This window comes from Malurus melanocephalus, unplaced genomic scaffold (assembly GCF_030028575.1).
Source record: "Malurus melanocephalus ecotype Western Australia unplaced genomic scaffold, MMel_1.1 scaffold_147, whole genome shotgun sequence".
In the NCBI taxonomy this organism is placed as follows: Eukaryota; Metazoa; Chordata; class Aves; order Passeriformes; family Maluridae; genus Malurus; species Malurus melanocephalus.
The window spans coordinates 525,364-543,529 of record NW_026623379.1 but is presented as its reverse complement, the minus strand read 5'-3'; positions in this window follow the sequence as shown (position 1 = coordinate 543,529).

The following is an 18,166-nucleotide window of genomic DNA, read 5'->3' as shown; positions in this document are numbered from 1 at the left end:
GTTGGCTCTTCTGATGAGAACCAAAGGTGTCCCATGGGAGGGGTGTTGGCAGAGGGCAGCTTTGGATGCCTACAGTAAAGCTGTTTGTAGCCTAATTCCCCTCATTTCCATTTGATGGCACAGTACCAGGCTTGTTCTAAGACTTTGATGGTCAATTAATTTGTTCTTTTCTGTTCTTGAATTGGAAGCTAATTGAGTAATTGTGAAGGGTGCCAGATTAAACTGTTTTTKCTTGGAGTGCCAGTGAAAATGCCTTTTCCTCACCTATTTCCTTGGAAAACTGCACTTGAAAAAATGAGCTTCCATGATCATGTTTTTTGTGAGGCTGTCAGGCATATGCAGACAGTTTCCACATGCTGATAATTTCTGACTCTGTCAGCCAATTTTAATAATTTTTTTCCAAGGAKGGGGGTCCCACCTTTTCACCCATGTAACCTCCTGGCATCCTTTAGCTTTGTGAAACATCTGACTTTACTGCAGTGGTGGCAGCAGCGTAGAAAATCCAACAGGAGCCAGTGTTATTGTATGTTTTTGGACATGAGAGACTTAGAGTTTGACTCTCCTGAGCATGTTTTGTGAGTGTGTGTTATTACTACTTTCCCCMTTTTCTTTTTCCCCTTTTCAAAATATAGTCTTGGCTGTAAGGAAGAGGTCTGAGGCTGCAGCTACTTGAAACTCTAAAGCAACATTTTTGTCAGCATTTTAACTGTGTTTTCTTTCCTGTGGTAAAGATGAGTAATTTTCAATTGTGGTCTGGCATAAAAGAGGGGGAAACGTTTTCTTACTCAAAACTCACAGCAGGATCACTCTGTGTGCCTTAATCGAGAAACCTTGTAAGCTGTTTTGGTGAGTGATGATGACTTTCTTGCACTGCCTTGAATAAAATTCTCCCTCCTGCCTCGTGATAAACAATGCTYTCTGATTTTCATGGATGTCAGCCTCCGCTTTCCTTTCTTCCAGACTACTGGCTTGTATGGCCATGGGACAACAGCCAACATGTGTAGTCCAGTGCTGCAGCCAGATCAGTGAGGCCAGTCAAACATTTTAGGAATTATAGGATTCATGTTTGTTAGAGTAGAGTGGTCTGCTCCCTTGCAAGCTTCATGGGACACACAGGAGTACAGGCTTTTGTTATYCTTTGCTTTGGTAAAGTGTGGGATTATGGTTTGGATTTGGTGTTTTGGGATGAGAAGAAGCTACAAACTGCAGGGCATGYAACTGTGCAATTGGGATGCAGTCCCCCTGGGAAGGGAAATGCAGCCTTGCTAGGAGGCAGTGGGGTAGTGTAGTCTGCCCTCCCCCGTGTTCCCCCTTGCATCACAGAGGTGAATGGTCACAAAGGGAGCGAAAGAAGATGGTCAGATTTTCAGTCTGATAGGTTTTCAAGAAAAATCTGGAGCTCCATTAAATATGCAACAGTTTTTCTTCTTAATATGTGACATCCCATTTCTTAACCTCCTACCACCACCAGCCTTGCATGTATGCATTAATTTTTTTGCTGGGAAGTCCAGGGTGTTGGTTGGGTTTGTTGTTTCATTTTTCCCCTATTTAATGTAAAAAAAAAATTATCTGATGTTTTATTGCTATTACTTTAGGAAATGCTTGAAAAGTATCTTGGTCACCTAAAGTACCTGCTCTCGTTTAGGATTAGGTGAACAAGTTGAAATAAAGAGGATACATGTTGCCCTCCTGCTCTGTGAAGAGTACTGTTGTATTTTGGTACCTTGTCACTCCACCATCAATACATGAATTCTGTATCAGTTGTCCCATTGAAATATTTTTGCTCTAATGTGTTTCTTCAGATTTCAGGCTACTTTTGCTTGTGAGAAAATCAGACTCTTTGTACAATTTTATAAAGGAAAATGTAGTAGGCGAACCTGAGAACTTTGAGCAGAGGCAGACTTCGTTGGCTTTGAGGATAGCTGCTGACTTGTGGACTTGCAGTTCCACTTCAGAAGATTTTCCATGGGGCAGATGTGTTTCACCATTCCTGCTAATTGCTCACTCTTTTTTTAGGCCCTTTTCTGTCGAGTTCTGTGGTGGGGAAGATGCTGATTTAACAAAACAGGAACACAAAAGCAGCCTCATGAGGSAGTGTTTCTGGAAGAGCAGGGGTGAGGTGCAGGGAAGGAAGGAAGGAAGGGTCTGTGCTTGGGACAGTGGTGGGTTTGCACTGGTGCTTGCACCCTGCCACAGCCATGTCTTGAGTGAAATGTAGCTCTTAGGAGGAGGTGATAGCAGCTGTCCAGTGCTAGCTGTGGTGTCTGCCCCACAGGAGTGCCTGCAGGAACTTCTGAGTGAGGGTGCATCTTGCTTCTCTGAGCTTTGAGATTGTTTATTTCCTTGACACCTGCAGACAAAGGCAGTGTTTGTTTTTATAGTTTTTAAAGGAGGTGGAGAAGCAGAAGCTGCTGTGGAGGTATTGCAATACAACTTTGAGAAAGAAAGTGCCTGGGGAATTTATAATATCTCCTCCCCTCTCCTGCCTGTGTTCCAGGAGTGATGTTTCCTGCCTGCTGGGTAATTGGTATGGGATGGAGCTGGAGTAGAACAGAGCAAATTCTGTGGAAACACTGACAGCTGCTGTCAAACACAGCAGCCAGGCAGTGATTCAGGAGCAACCAATGCTTCTGTCTTCACCATGCATTTCTCCTGAACTGAGTCTTGCAATGCTGATACCATTGGTTCCTATTTCATGTGATGTTCTACCAAGCAATACAGGAGATGACAAATGAAGCAGTAGGAATTTCCTTGACCAGTGTTTGTGTCAGTGACTGACATGTCCTTTAAAGTTTATTAACTTGCTTGCAGGTCTCGCTCTGTGGCTTCATTGGCTGAGTCTGTGGCCGCACAAAGTTGCATTCAAGGATCCCAGCCCAGTGCAGGGAGTAGGATTGGGGTGCTGTAACTGAGGAGAGACACCTCCTGTCTTATCTGATGGTGGGTTTATCTTTGGGCAGTCACTCTGCTGAGATCAGAGCGACAGCTGATGGGCTGTTTTCTCTAGAACTGTTGCCCTGTTAGTTTTCTGGTTATCCCCAAGGCAGACAGGATGTCAGATGTGCACTCTCACCGCTTGCCCTTTGGAGACAGCTGGTCCGGTGTCAGTTGTTAATAACTGCAGTAAAAGTTTAGAGGAAGAAGAATCTGGTAGTTGATGTATGAARAATAGTCCCTAGGAAGGTAGATATGAATTCCCAAGTGGAGTGTACGTGCTCCATACCTGGCTTATCACTAATACAACAGGCAGAATAATGAAACTGTGAGRGTATTTCAGTGGAGTAGTTAGAATATGAAGCAAGAGCTGATGRAATCTAATAAATAAAGCATCTTGATCCATTAAAGCCTTCGCCTTCACTGAAAATATTCATATTCTTAAATTCTTTGTTGGATTAGGGGTAATATCCCTAAATAACCTAGGGTTATATCCTCTAAATAACCTGGCTGATAGAACAAAGGAAGAGAATTTTAGGAAAGTATAAGCAATCAGCAGTAATAGGAATTTTTTTTTTTTCAACTTGCTTCTGAGGTTAAAATAACAGGAACCAGCTGTAAAATAGCAGATATGTTTAGGTCTTGAATTCACTGTGAATTACCATGTCGTGTCTCAGAGAGAAGGGGAGGCAGAAAGAGCAGTGTGCTCTGCCAAATGGGCAGGAATTTTAAATTCTCTTCTGTTTCTCACTTTTGAGAAGCTGAATCAAAAATACCTGTTGCTTGCGCAAGTATCTCTGGCTCATTGACTTGAAGATACTTCCCCAAAGGAAGAGTAGTGTTCATAGTAATTCTCATTAGATAGTGTGCATTGCTTGTTATTTACTAGTAATTGAAGTTCTGTAAACTTTCTATAAAGCATARCTTTATAAAGCAATTGAGAAAAAAAATCTCTTATTTCCAACAGAAATCGTAAACAAAAGCTGTTATCATTTTGGTGATACTATAATTAATTTACTGTTTCCTGCCTCTTATTTAGAAGTTGGAAAGTTGGCCAAAATATATTTGGAAGGGTTAAMAAAAGGATTTGAAGTGCCAAGAGGCACAATCTCTTCTGGGGCAAAGAGTAAACCATCACTTTCTGTTTTTTCTCTTGAAAACACKTCCTTCTCATTGCTATAGGTCTCACTCAAATACTTTCCTGCCTCCTTTTGTTTTGCTAGAGGACGAATTTGCAAATTATGTGTGAATAAATTATAGCAGGCTGGAAAGGAGGGATGCTGATGGAATTGTACCTGTCAGTGGGATGTTGTGCAAGTGCCTCTTCTAGGACTCTTTATCTTAATTTTTAAGGGGTATCCCAAGAAAAGGATGATAAATGTACCTWACACAAAGAGATCTTTATGATGCCTGTTGTAGTTTGTATATCACAGCAAACTAGAAGTCAGGAAGGAGCTGACAGCATAACTATGGTGTGTTGTTTTGTTTTTAAATYAGCTCCCTTTCTTGGGAACCTCTGAGTTCTGATAGACCAAGTCCTGCTTGGAATGCAGGTGCTACAGATGGAGTGTAGAAAGACATGGACTTGTGTTCAKGTGTTGGGCTGACTACACCGCAGTATCTCTCTAGAGCAGCTAACTCTCCAGCTGACTGAGAGCTTTGTTTCCTGGCTTCCTTGGGCTTCCAACACAGCTAGAAAAAGGATAAAGCTGGGTCTTGCTGAAGAACAAAATGCTGCTAAGTTAAATGATTTCATTGCAGTTAGGCAGTATCGGGGTGTGAGGGAAGATGGGAAGCAAGGGTCAGTTCCTAAAGACAAGTGCTTGCCCCAGTCTTGGAGCTGATGTGGGAGCTGAATCCCTTTCTTAAAGGAAAGAAAGGTTGTCTTTCTGAATCCTGTTAACAGGAAGGTAGGTGCTGTGCAGAAACTCCCTGCACTGGATAAGTTTGTGTTCTGTCTCTGCACAGAGCGCTTCCAATTCTGTGTGTGTGTGTGTGTTTGTGAGAGATGACTCTCAGGGGACCTTAATGTTGCGGTTACCATGGGAGCCAATTCAAAGTGGATTGTCATGCCATCAGAACTAAAAAGATACGTGTAAATCTGTGCTAGCATTCTGCAGATGTTTGGGATTTTGAATATTYCTTGCAAGAAAAGTATTTCTATTATTTACATGGGGATATTACTTCTTTGTGTGTTAAGCATTTCTGAAATCAGCCTGGCTCTGTGATAGATAGTCAGACAGCCTGAAGTGCACAGAGGTAGAARAATTTTAGTTTGGGATAGAAGTTCCCCATGGGAATTGTTCTGTTTGGTTGTAGTGTTTCTGAGTTACTTCTATCCCATTCCTATAATGCACTCATAAAAATCTAAGCAGAATCTTGTCCCCTTGTGCATCTTCATCCTTTCCACTGCCCTGTTTTTGTTGGCTGACACTTTTACCTGCCACAATTCTCAAGAAAAATCCTCAGCTGAGACTTGGMGGTGCTCATTCTAGAGAAGACCACTGTGATAAGTGCAGCATGTTACGCCCCTTGGACTTGCTTTTTCATGCATGGAAATCAAATGGTTATTCATGCTGCACCCCCACAGTTTAAAACATCTGCTTGTCAGCAGAACTTGCTCAGTGACTTTGGACTGAACAGCTTGGGGGCTGAGCTCTGGACCTCCAGGATCTCCAGGTTCCTGTGCTGACAGTGCTTCCAGCACTCACAGAATCTCAGGCCACCAGCACAGCARAGGTGGCAGATGTGCTTCTTCAGAAACTTTTTTTTTTGTGTGTGAAGTTAAATCAGATCTCTAAATTTCAATTGCTAATTTATTTTAGAAAGAAGAGTTTGTCTCTGACCTACATATGGGACTCAAATGTGACTTTCTGGCTCTAAGAAGACATTTTATTAAGACTACAGGGATGCTGTTGTCTCTTTTCTTGTAACTTTTGTTTTTTCTGCTGGTGGTGTGCACTCTTAATTCTTCATGGAGAAGAAAGCTGCATCAACAGGTGGAGAGTTAGGAACTGTTTTATCAGTTGCTGTTTGTAGGTCCATTGGGGAATTAGAGGAGAGCTCTTTTTGAGCAGAACTGATGAGGGGTTTTTTTATTGCCCTCTCTGTAGAATTCTTTTTTTTAATTGTTCTTGAGGGTTTTTTCTTTTTTAAATACAGAAAAAGCCCTGGTGTGTGAAAAGAATTTTTAATATTAAGGGCTGYAGATTTTGATGACTTCTCAAAAAAGAATAACAAAACTCTCAGTCACCTCTGGAGACCATTCTTGTCCTATGCAAAAGTTCTGCATTGAAAAATCTAATTCTTTATTCCAGTGTTATTGGAACTGTTTAATTTGGTTTGCTCATTTCTTTGGAGGAAGTGTTTTCTGTGCATCAAGTGCACAAGCTATTAATAAAACTTTACCGTATCATTCCCTAGACATATGGCATTTTAATAATAACATTACTATCTAGGCAATTTAATTCAGATTTTATCAAATACTTTAGGCAGACCTGTTTCAGTAACTGGATGCAATGATAAAGATGTGTGTACCTGAGGAAGCCAAATTACAATAAGAAGTAGAGCATTGCTAAAGAACTGGAAAAGAGGTTTTCTAGTTCAAGAAGAGTCTAAKCTTTTGTTGTAGGTGATATGAAAATGAGTGAGTCTGCAAAACAGAGGAAACAAAGGCATTATAATACCCTATATTGAATAATAAAGTGCTAGTTCCTCTTACTCAGGGATTCCAAAATAATTCACTAGCATCAGTGAATGTTTTGGTTGTACAGTCACAGTGTACTTTCAGCACTAGTAAAAGCTTCCRTGGACTTTATGGTAGGACAGCGATGGATGAATGGCTCATGCCCAAAGAAGTGGCTGTGTCACCATCCCTGGAGGCGTTTTAAAATYATGTAGATGTGGCAGTGMTGGGTTAATGGTTGGACKCGGTGATCTTAGATCTTTTCCAGCCTAAACTGTTCTGTGATTTGGCATTTAGTTCAGTACAATGTTGTTGCAAAAGGACAAAGCCATTCTTTGCAGAAGAGACTGTCTTAATGGAAGGAAGARGAGGATATTGGTCCTAGTCTGTGAAATTAACTTTTATTGAACATGATGTGCTTGAGCACCTTTCATTCAGGGCACACGATTTCAGCCTCCAGTAGAAGCTGTGTGTACCTGTTTAAAATCTGTTCCCTCAAAACAAAGCACACTGCTGTGCATGCGATTCTCCCTGAGGGAAGAGAGAATAAACTGAGCATTGGATATTAGCTGCAGCACTTAGTGCACTGCTGGGAGGCACTTGGGAACGACAGTGATATAGGCAGCGTGGAAGCRCTGCAGCACAGAAGAGAAAGTGTTTGTGCCAGCAGATGTGTTTGATGCTCACCGCAGTATTTCTCAAGAGCACTGCTATGGATTGGCACCTAAGCCAAAAGTATTTTTGCTCCACAGCTCCCAACTGCTCTGTAAATACAGCTAGAGCACCTTGTGGCAAATGCAAAAAAAAAAAAAAAAGTAGAGAGGTAGCTCTTTTTAAGATTGAGGCAAGCTATTTCTGCCAGGAAAACTCCCYTCAGCATAGCTGGCAAACTTGTGCCTTCCCTGTGCTGTTTGCTGCTGTATCGGGTCTGACTGAGGTAAAGCTCAAACCCTTCAAGTGCTGTGATTTGCATGAGTGGCTGGATGGGAGCTGATAACAGAGCAGTGTTTTGGCTATTGCCAAGCAACGCTGTCCCTCTGACATTCCCTCCCCCTCTAAGGGATTAGAGTGGGTAAGATCCTGGGAGGGGACATGACTAGGCCAGCTGACCAAATCAACCAAAGGGATATTCCATACCATATCAGCTCAGATATATAAGAGGGGAGAGAGGAGGAAAGGGGGGGCATTCATGAGTTTTCAGTGTTTGCCTTCTGGAGCAACCACTACACATGCTGAAGCCCAGCTTCCCGGGAAGTGCCTGAACAACGCTGCTAATGGGAAGTAGTAGGAAGTAAAGATTGATTTCTTTTTCTTTTTTTTTTTTCCTTTAGCTTTTAGACACGCAAGTCTTTGCTTATTTTTTGTATCTTTGCTGTAATAAAATGACTTGATCTCACGCTGCTGGCTGTTTGCCATCTTACTCTCTCACCTGTCCCAGGGGGAAAGGGAGTGATAGGGAGACTTAGTGGGCACCTGGACCAGGGTCAACCCACAACARCTGCTCAAAGCCAGTTTGACTCCCTGAGCTAATACAATACAATTTCCTGACTGATTTTTYACGGACAGGATTTTTACTAAACTTACTTTGGGATTTAGGAACCTGCTTGTCACTGACTTTCCTGCGGGCATGAGCATTGATTCTCTGTGGCTACCTGGARAGAGTGTGAATGCTGTTACAGCATCCTTCGGAAGATGCTGGCAATGCTGTATAAGCAATTCATGGGTCCTTATAAGGGAGATAAATTGTTTGCTTTTTTTTCAACTGTGTATCCGTGGGGGTAAGAAAGGCTGCCTCCATAATGCTGAAAGAGTAGACTATAGAAGGGTTTGGGACTTGCAGTGGCAAATGCTGCCAAACTGAAGGATTGTTGACATTGCAGGGGGTGTTGGTGTCAGAGTACAGATTCATTGTTTTTAATGTAACATCCACATGCTTTTTATTCAGGAGTCAACTGTAGTTACATCRTTTTTCAGAGAAYAGGAAAGATGTTAAAAGACTATGGGTTTTTCATATTTTTTCCCCCCATAACAAAGCTACTCTGTCCAATCTGGGCTTTTGATTTTCAAATTCATTTCTAAAAGKATTTCTGTTCCTAGCCATGAAAGACTGAGCTTTAGAAGTACTGTTTCATTTAAGAAGTTTGATCTGTAAAAATGCTATGTCTGCATGGGCACTGTATTTTAGCACTTTGGGTACATTCCTGTGCTGATTTCTTGTCAAAGATAGTCTTTTCCTGTGTCTTGTTCAAAGAGCCTTTTACTTATTTTTGAGGCCTGAAGCCAGTACTGTTGTAAAATATGATAATGTCTTCAAACTGACAATTACCTGGAGATATTTTTTCTTGGATAAATTTCTCTGCCGTTATTTTCCTGTCCTATGTGCTGAAACAAGGCAGCAGTATAATTCTTACCTGCTTTCTGTTTTGTTTGACCCCATTTTATGGAAACCCTCCTTCAAGGATCAYAGTCATGCATTTGAATTGGGACACTGTCTGATCTCAGCTGTGCTGGAAGGGCAACATAAAAATGACAGAAGCRAGACAAAGTGTAGTGTGAACAAGCTCCAGTAGCTTAGTTTTGAAAAGCTTTGTTCAAGGTATCACATAAATATGACAGAAGGTAGTTTTATGGTTTAAAAAATAAAGGGAGAATTATGTAGGTAATCTTTGCAACCTAGTAAAAATATCATAGTACACAGAAATTGAAGTGTTACAGCTTTCTATGATCTAAATTGGCATCTAATCTTAGTAGGTGAAACAACACTTGAGCATTTTGTTTATACTGATTGCTTTTTTTATCACTTAAGAACAAAGGGATGTTTTGAAAACCTTCATTATGTGAATCTGGAAAATAAGGCAATTCAGRTAATAAGTAAAATCTCTGAAGATCAAGGAAACTCAGTGCTTTACATCATATTTATAATTGGCCCAGATCTTTATTTTAATATTCTAGCTSTAAGTCTGAAAACTGCTTTGGGGGAAGTAGTTACTCAGACCAAAATCGCTTTCTGTTTAGAGCCTAAAACTGTGTTTTGCCTATTATCTGGGATTTTTTTTTTCAAATCAAGAAGTTTATTTTTTTGAAAAGGAGATGCTTCACTTAACAGGGACTACTGTATCTGTGGAGCAATTTCTTTTCTTGACAGAGTAAAACCTTCAACTTAGGTTAATTCTTTGTAACTAAAGCTGTCTARGAGTCTAACTAGACATCTGACTAGGCATTTAGGGCTTTCTTCTGCAGGCAACAGGGGAAACTGGGGAGATTCATCCCACCTTAAATAGGGCTGTTGAAAAATCCATTGAGAGCGGGTGCTGGGTGTGCAGCTGCAGGGAGAGCTGCAGGTTGTGCCTGGGTGAGTGACATGGTGGGAGACCCACCTGAGGGGCTGTGAGCTGATGTGACCCTTTGTGTGACAAAGTGTGACCTGTGGCCAGGTACTGGGCTCAGCAGGATGACCTTACACTCTGTGGGCTCAATAGCTGGGCATATGGGGAGCCAAGAGTGAGTCCCTGGAGCTTCCTGATGTGAAGGGGCCTTGGTCCCAGCCCTGAAAGTCTGGGGTGGTGGCAGTATGCGTGCCAGAGTTACACTCTGAATGGTCACATGAGGAAGTTTCATTGGCAGGCTCTTCTGGAGTTGCTGTTTCTTTCCTTTGGCTTWACAGGGAACCCAGATGTCTCTCTGAGACTGACTCCATCTCTCAGTTAGACAGCTCAAGTTGTATAGAGATGTTTGTGCAATCTGAAACCCAAACATCGCCCTTGGAGCAAGAAGCTTTTGGGTTCGAGCTGACATTGCTCCTRGTAGCTTGTCATTCATTTGGAAGGYTGGCCATGTGAGTGAGTGCTTATCTAGCATTTCTACCATTTTTTGTCAGTGTGAGTACATTCTCACTTCAAGTCTTGTGTCCTGGAGCTGGTTAAACAGTGCACGAGGGGCCCTGCTGTAAAGATTCCAGCAAATTCAGTAGTGTTTTTTTATCCCCTTGTGTGTGTGGTTTTTTTTTTTCCCAATAATCTTCCATTTTTTCCTTTCTTCAAATCCAACTCGACCCAAAAATATTATTTATTTTAAAAAGAATATATTTTAAAAAAAATTAAAAATGTTAAACCTGCTAGATACATAAAAGCAAAAGTCAATCTCATGCAGCTCGATGCTGAGCTGCAGACTCGCTGTTTGACTTTGATAAAGCCAGATTGTCTGTGGTATCGCYTACCTGTCAGTGAAAGACAGACAGCTACCTCCAAGGGCCTTCTGAAGGTAAGTACAGTCAGGATTTTAAATTCATGTACCAAATGCTCACAGGAGGATGGAGAAAGGGGAARGTACTGCATTGTTCCTCTATAACCAAAACATCCAGTGAAAAGTTGCATAGAGCAAGTCATGTTTTCTTTTCTCCTCTTCCACTTCAATGCTTTAGCTTGAAGATTCTGAAAATACTTCACTGACAAATTATAACTTTGAATAGAGATGGAAACTCACTTTTTTTCCCTTTTCTGTTTAAATTTCAAAAAGCATGGTATTGTATGGTATCATAGGCTACTAAGCTGACAAAAAAAAAAAAAAAGGTCAGTAGGAGAGCAAGTTTTCTCTGGGCAAATTTCCTGACCCAAGACAAAGGCAGCAAAGTGCTGTCAGAATACGTTTTTGTCATGGGAACAGAAGAGGAAGACTGGACACTTAACAAGTGGTCTTCACAAATGGGTTGCCCAAGAAGAAYCATAGAATTATTCCAGCTGAAGACTGGGATCCTGTACTCGGCCTGGAGTCAAGAGTGAGAAAAGATTTCTTTTGAGGCTATCAGCATCATCCTTGCTGTTYTGGGTGCTAGCAGTGCAAAACGTCTTGGTGGTGGACAGAGAAACCTGATCTTTGCTCTGGAATGACCAACAAAYGTGAACTCTTTTCTAAGATAAAACTGTCTTTCTCTTTTCCTGATTTGTTGATGGATGAATTGAATTTCTGCAGAGCCTTTCCACCCTCACCTGTGACTGTCCAGGCCAATCACTTGCTCATTCATGTAGCTACAGAGCTAATTCAGCAGTAATGGATAGGTTCTGCTGGGTCTGTGCTTGATTACCAGCTCTGTTTACCACAAGGGAGCAGTTATTAATGTGCTCTCATTTTTAGGCCTGTTATAACTCCTTCACTTTGATTAATTTCATTGTGGAGCTCTTCACTCTTTTAGCCTGTGTAAGATGTAACTCTGATTGTAGAAGTGCTTCCGTTGTTTCCCTCCCAGCTGAAGGAGGAGGCARAAGGGCTATTGATTTTTATATAAAGATGAGTTTAATGAGACSTGGGGGTTGGGCATGATCCAAGGCTTACCGGAGTCGGGGGCTGTCAGTCATTAGATTTCAGTGGATTTCGGGCACTGGTATCTGCCTTACTGCTATGGTGTTCAGCTGTTTGTACAGATCGGTTTTGTGGGTCTTCATAAATCGTTCAAATGCAGCAAACTGTGATAGTGGGGGAGGGCAAGCACGCTGACCAGATACCTASCAGCTTTTTCTTTTATTCTTGTGATCTGTTGTCTCTTCTTTCGGCAGATTTCAACCTTGAATGTGTGGTTGTGGTACATGTGATAGCAATTTGTAATGAAGCACTCACAACCCCAGATAATACAACAGACCTCTAACAAGCAGCTTTCAGAGAGAAAAGCTTATCTTTAACTCTGAACTAAGTTGTAATTTGGTGACCATTAATGCATATATTTTTAAAAATGAATATTGTAATCACACATAAGAAGGGCATTAAAAACATAGGCATGAGCTAGTGATATAATTCACAGGTTCAACTTGTTAGCAATTGGGCCAGATGTGACCTTCAGGCCAGTCATGTTCTGYTTTTCTTGCACACACGTGCCCATGTTGATGCTTTGCCTACCAGCTTCTGCCTTTTCCTTTAAGAGGGAAAGATTTCTGTGACCTGCCCCAGAAGATGGCCCACTGCMCTGCCCCGAGCCAGCTTGTGGCAGACATCCCCAAAAGATCAGACCATCTTCTCAGCCATAATTCTCTCTGCAAATGACTGCAGCAGCTCAGGCTTTATTTCTCTCCCTCTCTCCCTGCTTTTTCTCTACTGACTTTTGATTGACTGGTACTCAAGATCAACCAAATGCCGTCCATTTCCCCTGATATAAAAGTGTGCGAGCAGTGCAACACTCTTACCTATTCAACCCTCAGGAGCTTGTTCTGTTCAGAAGCTGGCATTCTCTGTGCTTTGTTCCTGCAGATGTCGTTTCCCAGGCTTCTTCACTATACAGTGTTAAGTAATGTATTGTCAGCTGGAACAAGTTGGTGTGGCTGTCCATTAAAAATAAGAATAAATGTATTATCATCACAAGATGCTATTCATGGAAATGGTGAGAGGAGAAAGTTTTCAATGCACCTTTCTTTTAAGGAAGGCAGCTATTTCTAAGGTCTTTGTGGAGACAGATTTAATCTGTATGTCTAAAATGTAGTAAACCTAAAGAAAATAACAAAATGGAGTATTGCTTCTTGGAGTTTTGTCTTTTTTTGTCAAGTACACAGAAGGTAGTAGGGTTTTGGGTTTTTTTTTTGGTGAGGGAAGGGTCATGAACTATTGTCTCTCTGCTGTGTTTACTGCTAGAAATGGAACTGTACAAATAAAAGAAGCAGAGTTCATGTACCCTGTGGGTGCTAAATGGAAGTAGGATCTATATAATAGCTATTGTAAAATCCATGTCTTACCTTGGCTTAAAAAGCTATTGGTCACCCTCTTAGATGCATCATTCAATTTAGTGATGCTGAGCATCTATTTACACTAATAGCTTTAAAACTCGTGACAGAACTAGTACTTTGTCCTTGATTCTGTTTTATCTGTAGCTGTAATACGCTCTAAGTCCTTCTGGGCTCTTCTCTCTGTCGTCATCGGGTGCCACATGCAGTGCCATCAGTGGACAATGCAGCTGGCACGTTTCTSTGGCTTACCTGCCTTTCTGCAGAGGCTGTTGTTACCCTGCACCTTGGCTCAGCCTTTAGTGCCACACAGCTGCCCAGAAATGCCCTGGCTGTTGTTTGCATTGTGGACCTGTTGAATCTCTTCAGGCAGCSTGATGGATTGCACACACTCACTTGTGTTTGGGTGAAACAACAAATGGGAAGAGACCACCTTTTCTACTGAGAGCAAACTCACTGAGGTGGGAATTTGAAAACCTTAGACCTGAGTGTTTCCATGTTGTCATGCAGAATTGCAGTGTGGTTCTTGATGCTTGATAGCTTTGTCTTACTGTTTGTTATTCCCASTTTACAGGTGCAGTAACTCCGAGGTGAGACTGGAGGAGGGCAGTGAGACAGAGGTTTATCAAGGACTGCTTGTGAGACAGACTTCAGGTGCAGCTTGTGATAGTGAGATGAACAAAGCTGCTCTAAACTTCCTCACCACCCCAGAGGACAGAGCATTTATGTCTCCTTRTCAGATTGAGGCTTGCTTTAGAGTCGTGCATTTTTGTGTAGAGGCTGTATGTACCCTACCATCTCCCCTCTGAAGGAAAAGGAGGTGAAAAGATTGTAGAACTGAAGAACAGAGAAAAAGGGGTGGGTGAATGCTGGCTCAATCGTTYTTTCCTTTGAGTAGAAGATCCTGACTAGAAGTGGAGGGCACCTGTAAGCACAGAGATTTTGAACACACACTTGGGAATGTGTACAATGGGTTAACATGCTGAAGGCCAACACAAAGTGTATATAGAAATAGTTGTGTGTTGGTCATTTGTGTGAGGCATGACTCTGCTCAGAACTGAGKGCTTGCAAGACTCTATTTTCTTGTGAAAGTAAAGGGCAGCAAACGTGTGTTTGATTTGCTCTGGCTGCTGAGYCTTCGCTGAGAGCTCAAGGTGCAATTGTCTGTGCAAGAGTGGGAGGAGGCTGTAAATGCTCTCGTGGTGTTGGACTGGGGAGGGGAGCACAGAATGGTCTGTTCATTGCTTTGACATTCTCTGGGGGTGACCAGCTGCATGTGACCTGCAGTGAGCCCTGCTTTTCCATCCAGTGCTGCTGCTGGAAGCCTTCAGAGAGAGAGAGGAGCTGTGGCTGCTCCTGCTGAATGGAGTCAGAGTAACAGAGGGCTTGGTGAGTACTGCTGAAATGTCACTGCCAGCCTTGTGTGACTTTTTCAGTAAAGGTATTGGAGAGTAGATTCATTTGTGCTTGTTGGATTTCCATTCTTCCCTTCATGACTTCTGTTGACTTTCACTCCCTTAAACCCCTCAGTACAAAAAGGGGGGCAGAGCTCCTTGGTCGTGCTCAGTTTTGTTTGTTTCCAGTGATGCTTTGTCCCATGGTGGCTTTGAATTCTGATGACACASTGAAGGAGGTGGTATTGGGGTAGAAGCTCCTGACTGGCAGCTAGTTTTTCCTCAGGGTGTGTACTGTGTGTTTTATTGAGAAAGTCTGTCCATACTGTTTCCACTGTTGTACAAAGCTTTTCTGGTGCCTGCTGGGAGCAGGGACAAGTATATGTGTTTTACTGCGTGTTGGGTCCAGAAGTGCTGTGTGGGTGGTGGAAAAATGGCAGAGATGTACATGTGCTTTTCTAGAACCTGGATTATTAGTAACTGTGTACTTAACGCTGATCTCTCAATTTATATCACATTACGGGTTTATTTATTAAATGCAGTGCTGGCAAGAGGGCTCTGAACTCTGATGCTTTTGCTATCTTTTTACACAATTAGTAGAAGGGGAGATAAACTGACATCTGGAGGCACATGGAAGGTGGTGGCATAGTCGAGCTGAAGCCCTTTCTTAATGGACTTGAGCTCTTTCTGCAATCACAATTGGCACACGTAACGGTGCTGCTGCTGTGCTTTCTTTTGGCCTCGTTTTCTAGGTGCCTTTGCCCATACAAATTTCTGAAAATTGATTCTTCCAGGGTCTCCACAAGCTGTGCWGTGAGCTGTCGCAGTGTTTTGCTCATTTGTTCTAGGTGACTTTGCCAGGGTCAAGGTGAGTCGATGGCTGAGCTCTGAGTAGAACTGAGAATATCAGATTCCTGCTTGTTTGACCCATGGAAGCTGCTTTGATAGATTGCTTTTTCAGTTAGCAGAACACTTGCTATTTTGGTACATTTAGAAAACTTCCACCCATGGCTTGTGGTACAAGCATGTAGATGGTTTTTTCTTTAGTATGGGAAAGAYAGGTGAGAGGAGGATGTGTGATTACACAGGGTGAGGTTTTTGGGGGGTTATTTTCCTTCCTCCAGTTATTGTTTACCATATGAATAGTCCTTCCTAAGAACAATATTATGCTTTCAAAGACTTACTGTCTAGACATACATTAAAACTACCAAAGCTAGAAAACCTTCTTCATTCCTTCCTCTCCAACAATCACCACACACATCTTTCTGTGCCAGGGAAGGCTCAGCATTGAACAATGGTATCAAGGCTATTATTATAATCTGAAAAGTATGAATTGGGAAGATGAACCAGCTATCTGTGTCGTATACTTTCCAGGTTATTCTYAAGTTGAGAACAAGATGCACGCTTAATTAGTTTTGTCTTTTGTGCCCTGATATTTACCAGATGGGAATATTAATGAAATAATATAAATATAATAGAAATAATTTTTTAAAAATCATAAGCAGAATTGCAAAGTATTAGATGCAATTTCCTAATTAAATGTGGGGTGGAAATGAAAAGCTTGGAAGCCATATTACAGCAAGCACAATGTCAGGCTATGACCTTAACAAGAAACTGTCAAAATTAAAGGTGGTGTATCAAGAGTCTGCCCCTAAGGACTCATATATTTTGGAGAGTTTGATGTAATTAGTGCTTAAAGGCTATCTTTCTGGTATTCGAAAACATTTTTAGAGGTATTGTATTGTTTACTGTTGTATTTTTCTCTGTTCAGACAATTAAAGCAACACTCTGTGCTCCCATCATCTGCTGTCCTCCCCATCAGTATTTCATAGCTTTTCTGCACTTTACAATATTGCTTTTCCAGTAATGGTGTAACTCTTAGAACTACATTAAAAAATCCCACTAAAAAAAAATGAAACAAAACCCACTTTGAAACGCCACAATAAATTATTCCATTTGTGTGTAGAAAGAAGAGTGATTAAATGTGTGTGTGTAAAGGGAAAATTAAATGTCTTACTGATTTGGAGCTCAATTGGAGTACTGTGCTAGATACTGAGTTTTACTGAGGTTTTGGGGTATGTAATGAGGGAGAAAAGGTTGCTTTCTATGTTTAGAACAGCTTATTAGAAGAAAATGAAGATGTTGGCTGAAATGGTAGCTCTGTTGAAKTTCCTGTTTCTGGGATTTCCCCTATAATTGTACATTTAAAGCAGTTGCATTATTGTTAGCTATTTGTTCCTTGTCAGYTTAGCACTCACTACCCATGTTAAGTGACATGATTTAACATGCAGCTTGGTGCAGTTTGTTCCCTGTTTCCTCTGCATGTGTTTTATTAACAACAAACAAGCAAATTGATCTTATGCTAATTCCCGGTGGTTAGCAATCCCTCTAAAATCAAATTGTCTCCTTGCAACTCATTGGGAAGCATTTGCTACCAGTCAAGCAGGGTTTTTGGGGAAGGAATATTAGCATTCCCAATAAGCATTAGAGAAATATGGGGAGTGTACGTCATAAATATCTTAGGTCATGTAAATATACAGTAAACATCAGGGATTATATTGTTTTCTCTTCTGTGTCTAAGACTCATGTGGCTTTCTTCCAGCTGACATATTTAAGAGATTTTTTTGACCCAAGATGAAAATGAGAGGTCAGTTGTTTAAGTGGYGTAAACACCCAGAGCTCCAGAGAAGACAGATACTCCTGGTTTAGCCAAGCAGCTAACTGCAAATTTTGTGTTAAGTGTTTATATTGCCCTGTTGGCTCAAATGAATGTGCTTCAATTTTTTGTTTTTGTATGTGAGGATCTGGCACCACAAATTCAATTTAAATTCTAATGGGAGCATGACTAGAGCTGCATAAATGACATCTGCCTCCACATTAGAGTGGTCATCTATGGCAAAGATTTCAGCATGGATTCTTACCTTGAAATGAACCTCCTGATTATGTGCCATGAGTTCATATTGGKTTTTTTTCCCTGTTTCCTCTGGCTGCCAAGTACAGAGTTGTTTATGCCAAATAGCTCAATTTCTCTGGGAGCAATTGTGAGCCTTGCTCCAAACGGCCCAGTTGCTAATGTACTCTCCTAAATTGTGGCCCAAATCCCTGCTCTGTGTTGATATGGGAAGGATCTGACCTAGATGTTGTCATTCTCTTGCTGTGGGAGGAGAATCCACTYGAGCCCACTTTTTGGGACCCTTGAGAATCAAAGGAGGCACAACAGGGATAGAGAGGGAGGGTCTGTTGCGCAGGGATTGGTTTTCTCTAAGCCAACAAAGCCTGAGAAATTTAAACTAAATGCATCCATGACTTTGAGTTAATCAGGCTTTTTTTTCACTACCTTATTTTGGTGGAAACATGGTTTGCCTGAAGCTTGGAGAGATTATGCAGGTTTGTACTTCTCTGTAGAGAGTTTCCAAGAGGACAAGCACGAGGGGAATAACAAGAATTCTCAT